This window comes from Nerophis ophidion, linkage group LG24, assembly GCF_033978795.1.
Source record: "Nerophis ophidion isolate RoL-2023_Sa linkage group LG24, RoL_Noph_v1.0, whole genome shotgun sequence".
In the NCBI taxonomy this organism is placed as follows: Eukaryota; Metazoa; Chordata; class Actinopteri; order Syngnathiformes; family Syngnathidae; genus Nerophis; species Nerophis ophidion.
In genome coordinates this window covers 1,354,583-1,360,389 of record NC_084634.1, presented here as the reverse complement: position 1 = coordinate 1,360,389, position 5,807 = coordinate 1,354,583, and positions in this window count along the sequence as shown.

Here is a 5,807-nt window from a genome sequence, read left to right as displayed (position 1 = left end):
TTGTTGTCTTCTTGAAGGGTCTTTGTTTGTTTCCACAGCATGTTGTTGTCTTCTTGAAGGGTCTTTGTTTGTTTCCACAGCATGTTGTTGTGTTCTTGAAGAGTCTTTGTTTGTTTCCACAGCATGTTGTTGTCTTCTTGAAGGGTCTTTGATGGTTTCCATAGCATGTTTTTGTCTTCTTGAAGGGTCTTTGATGGTTTCCATAGCATGTTGTTGTCTTCTTGAAGGGTCTTTGTTTGTTTCCACAGCATGTTGTTGTCTTCTTGAAGGGTCTTTGTTTGTTTCCACAGCATGTTGTTGTCTTCTTGAAGGGTCTTTGATTGTTTCCACAGCATGTTGTTGTCTTCTTGAAGGGTCTTTGTTTGTTTCCATAGCATGTTGTTGTCTTCTTGAAGGGTCTTTGATTGTTTCCACAGCATGTTGTTGTCTTCTTGAAGGGTCTTTGTTTGTTTCCACAGCATGTTGTTGTCTTCTTGAAGGGTCTTTGTTTGTTTCCATAGCATGTTGTTGTGTTCTTGAAGGGTCTTTGATTGTTTCCACAGCATGTTGTTGTCTTCTTGAAGGGTCTTTGTTTGTTTCCACAGCATGTTGTTGTCTTCTTGAAGGGTCTTTGTTTGTTTCCACAGCATGTTGTTGTCTTCTTGAAGGGTCTTTGTTTGTTTCCACAGCATGTTGTTGTCTTCTTGAAGGGTCTTTGTTTGTTTCCACAGCATGTTGTTGTCTTCTTGAAGGGTCTTTGTTTGTTTCCACAGCATGTTGTTGTCTTCTTGAAGGGTCTTTGTTTGTTTCCACAGCATGTTGTTGTCTTCTTGAAGGGTCTTTGATTGTTTCCACAGCATGTTGTTGTCTTCTTGAATGGTCTTTGTTTGTTTCCACAGCATGTTGTTGTCTTCTTGAAGGGTCTTTGTTTGTTTCCACAGCATGTTGTTGTCTTCTTGAAGGGTCTTTGTTTGTTTCCACAGCATGTTGTTGTCTTCTTGAAGGGTCTTTGTTTGTTTCCACAGCATGTTGTTGTCTTCTTGAAGGGTCTTTGTTTGTTTCCACAGCATGTTGTTGTCTTCTTGAAGGGTCTTTGTTTGTTTCCACAGCATGTTGTTGTCTTCTTGAAGGGTCTTTGTTTGTTTCCTCAGCATGTTGTTGTCTTCTTGAAGAGTCTTTGTTTGTTTCCACAGCATGTTGTTGTCTTCTTGAAGGGTCTTTGTTTGTTTCCACAGCATGTTGTTGTCTTCTTGAAGGGTCTTTGTTTGTTTCCTCAGCATGTTGTTGTCTTCTTGAAGGGTCTTTGTTTGTTTCCACAGCATGTTGTTGTCTTCTTGAAGGGTCTTTGTTTGTTTCCACAGCATGTTGTTGTCTTCTTGAAGGGTCTTTGTTTGTTTCCTCAGCATGTTGTTGTCTTCTTGAAGGGTCTTTGATGGTTTCCATAGCATGTTTTTGTCTTCTTGAAGGGTCTTTGTTTGTTTCCTCAGCATGTTGTTGTCTTCTTGAAGGGTCTTTGTTTGTTTCCTCAGCATGTTGTTGTCTTCTTGAAGGGTCTTTGATTGTTTCCACAGCATGTTGTTGTCTTCTTGAAGGGTCTTTGATTGTTTCCACAGCATGTTGTTGTCTTCTTGAAGGGTCTTTGTTTGTTTCCACAGCATGTTGTTGTCTTCTTGAAGGGTCTTTGTTTGTTTCCACAGCATGTTGTTGTGTTCTTGAAGAGTCTTTGTTTGTTTCCACAGCATGTTGTTGTCTTCTTGAAGGGTCTTTGATGGTTTCCATAGCATGTTTTTGTCTTCTTGAAGGGTCTTTGATGGTTTCCATAGCATGTTGTTGTCTTCTTGAAGGGTCTTTGTTTGTTTCCACAGCATGTTGTTGTCTTCTTGAAGGGTCTTTGTTTGTTTCCACAGCATGTTGTTGTCTTCTTGAAGGGTCTTTGTTTGTTTCCATAGCATGTTGTTGTCTTCTTGAAGGGTCTTTGATTGTTTCCACAGCATGTTGTTGTCTTCTTGAAGGGTCTTTGTTTGTTTCCACAGCATGTTGTTGTCTTCTTGAAGGGTCTTTGTTTGTTTCCACAGCATGTTGTTGTCTTCTTGAAGGGTCTTTGTTTGTTTCCATAGCATGTTGTTGTGTTCTTGAAGGGTCTTTGATTGTTTCCACAGCATGTTGTTGTCTTCTTGAAGGGTCTTTGTTTGTTTCCACAGCATGTTGTTGTCTTCTTGAAGGGTCTTTGTTTGTTTCCACAGCATGTTGTTGTCTTCTTGAAGGGTCTTTGTTTGTTTCCACAGCATGTTGTTGTCTTCTTGAAGGGTCTTTGATTGTTTCCACAGCATGTTGTTGTCTTCTTGAAGGGTCTTTGTTTGTTTCCACAGCATGTTGTTGTCTTCTTGAAGGGTCTTTGTTTGTTTCCACAGCATGTTGTTGTCTTCTTGAAGGGTCTTTGTTTGTTTCCACAGCATGTTGTTGTCTTCTTGAAGAGTCTTTGTTTGTTTCCACAGCATGTTGTTGTCTTCTTGAAGGGTCTTTGATGGTTTCCACAGCATGTTGTTGTCTTCTTGAAGGGTCTTTGTTTGTTTCCACAGCATGTTGTTGTCTTCTTGAAGGGTCTTTGTTTGTTTCCCCAGCATGTTGTTGTCTTCTTGAAGAGTCTTTGTTTGTTTCCACAGCATGTTGTTGTCTTCTTGAAGGGTCTTTGTTTGTTTCCACAGCATGTTGTTGTCTTCTTGAAGGGTCTTTGTTTGTTTCCACAGCATGTTGTTGTCTTCTTGAAGGGTCTTTGTTTGTTTCCACAGCATGTTGTTGTCTTCTTGAAGGGTCTTTGTTTGTTTCCTCAGCATGTTGTTGTCTTCTTGAAGGGTCTTTGTTTGTTTCCACAGCATGTTGTTGTCTTCTTGAAGGGTCTTTGTTTGTTTCCTCAGCATGTTGTTGTCTTCTTGAAGGGTCTTTGTTTGTTTCCACAGCATGTTGTTGTCTTCTTGAAGGGTCTTTGTTTGTTTCCACAGCATGTTGTTGTCTTCTTGAAGAGTCTTTGTTTGTTTCCACAGCATGTTGTTGTCTTCTTGAAGGGTCTTTGTTTGTTTCCACAGCATGTTGTTGTCTTCTTGAAGGGTCTTTGTTTGTTTCCACAGCATGTTGTTGTCTTCTTGAAGGGTCTTTGTTTGTTTCCTCAGCATGTTGTTGTCTTCTTGAAGGGTCTTTGTTTGTTTCCACAGCATGTTGTTGTCTTCTTGAAGGGTCTTTGTTTGTTTCCTCAGCATGTTGTTGTCTTCTTGAAGGGTCTTTGTTTGTTTCCACAGCATGTTGTTGTCTTCTTGAAGGGTCTTTGTTTGTTTCCACAGCATGTTGTTGTCTTCTTGAAGAGTCTTTGTTTGTTTCCACAGCATGTTGTTGTCTTCTTGAAGGGTCTTTGTTTGTTTCCACAGCATGTTGTTGTCTTCTTGAAGGGTCTTTGTTTGTTTCCACAGCATGTTGTTGTCTTCTTGAAGGGTCTTTGTTTGTTTCCACAGCATGTTGTTGTCTTCTTGAAGGGTCTTTGTTTGTTTCCACAGCATGTTGTTGTCTTCTTGAAGGGTCTTTGTTTGTTTCCACAGCATGTTGTTGTCTTCTTGAAGGGTCTTTGTTTGTTTCCACAGCATGTTGTTGTCTTCTTGAAGGGTCTTTGTTTGTTTCCCCAGCATGTTGTTGTCTTCTTGAAGAGTCTTTGTTTGTTTCCACAGCATGTTGTTGTCTTCTTGAAGGGTCTTTGTTTGTTTCCACAGCATGTTGTTGTCTTCTTGAAGGGTCTTTGTTTGTTTCCTCAGCATGTTGTTGTCTTCTTGAAGGGTCTTTGTTTGTTTCCACAGCATGTTGTTGTCTTCTTGAAGGGTCTTTGTTTGTTTCCTCAGCATGTTGTTGTCTTCTTGAAGGGTCTTTGTTTGTTTCCACAGCATGTTGTTGTCTTCTTGAAGGGTCTTTGTTTGTTTCCACAGCATGTTGTTGTCTTCTTGAAGGGTCTTTGTTTGTTTCCTCAGCATGTTGTTGTCTTCTTGAAGGGTCTTTGTTTGTTTCCACAGCATGTTGTTGTCTTCTTGAAGGGTCTTTGTTTGTTGGCACATCTCATGCTTTTGGTTGCTAGGCAACCGCTTTGAACTGCGGTAAAGCCGCCCTTGGCTTGAGTCTAAGAACTCTTCCAACTCGCCTTATTGCAGCTATCAGTGCCTCTCAACTGACTAAACTCAGAGGCCAGGTGACCAGGTGAGTCTCCCGGGGAAAATCTTCAGACTGAAGAAAAACTCCGGCATTGAAGCGCAGCCTTGGCGTTTGCGTCCTTTCTCGTTGACAGGAAGTGACGTAAGAAAGTCATCAATAAAGGAATTCAAGTTTCGGGAGGTATTTTGCTGTAATGCAGTAGTTTTTCCACCAGATGGCAATGTTGATTAATTTCATTCCACTTTGTATCTTTCAGTGTGGAGGAAAATTGGGCAAATTAAGGCCCGGGGGCCACATTTGGCTCGTTAAGCTTTTCAATCTGGCCCCGGGGACATCCATCCATCCATCCATTTTCTACCGCTTATTCCCTTTTGGGGTCGCGGGGGGCGCTGGCGCCTATCTCAGCTCCCGGGGACATTGGCATATAATTTATTTTTATATCTTTAAGTGTAGCTGCACTCACACAAGTCTTCAACTATACCTGGTTGGAATCTGCACTTTTGCATGATATTTTAGCGACTAGTGTTGTCTTGATACCAATATTATTTCCATACTTTTAAGCAGGGGTCCCCAAACTACGGCCCGCCAGCGTCCAAAATCCAACCCGTGGGAAGTCCCAAGTAAAAAAATAATTAAATAATTATATTATTTTATTTTTAATTTTATTTTTTATTTTTAAATGTGCTCTTTCTAATACATTTAACTCTTCTAGCCGCTCACTGTTTGTTGCATTTGGCTTGACTGTAAAATAAACGTTCATATGTTGTCAATATTCAGGGTTTTATCCTTCATAGAAACTTCTAAATTCCATTCCGTTTTTAAGGCAGACTGTCATAACATTTATAGCGTTCAATCAGACATTTTTATTAGCTTTTGTATTAGTTTTCCTAAAAATATAGATATACCGGCCCCCAGAACCATTTTTTCCTCCAAATTTGGCCCCCTGAGTCAAAATAATTGCCAAGGTCTGGTGTGGAGTCTCCAAAGACATGCACCTGGGGATAGGCCCCTCCCACCTCCAAAGAGGGATAGGCCCCTCCCACTTCCAAAGACATGCACCTGGGGATAGACCCCTCCCACCTCCAAAGACATGCACCTGGGGATAGGCCCCTCCCACCTCCAAGGACATGCACCTAGGGATAGGCCCCTCCCACCTCCAAGGACATGCACCTGGGGATAGGCCCCTCCCACCTCCAAAGACATGCACCTGGGGATAGGCCCCTCCCACCTCCAAGGAAATGCACCTGGGGATAGGCCCCTCCCACCTCCAAGGACATGCACCTGGGGATAGGCCCCTCCCACCTCCAAGGACATGCACCTGGGGATAGGCCCCTCCCACCTCCAAAGACATGCACCTGGGGATAGGCCCCTCCCACCTCCAAGGAAATGCACCTGGGGATAGGCCCCTCCCACCTCCAAGGACATGCACCTGGGGATAGGCCCCTCCCACCTCCAAGGACATGCACCTGGGGATAGGCCCCTCCCACCTCCAAGGACATGCACCTGGGGATAGGCCCCTCCCACCTCCAAGGACATGCACCTGGGGAGTAAATCTGTTGTTTTCTTCTCTCCAATTTACAAGTTGAAGGCGTTCCTCCAATGTTATTTCTTCAAAAAGAGAGACATTAATTGGAGGGCAAATG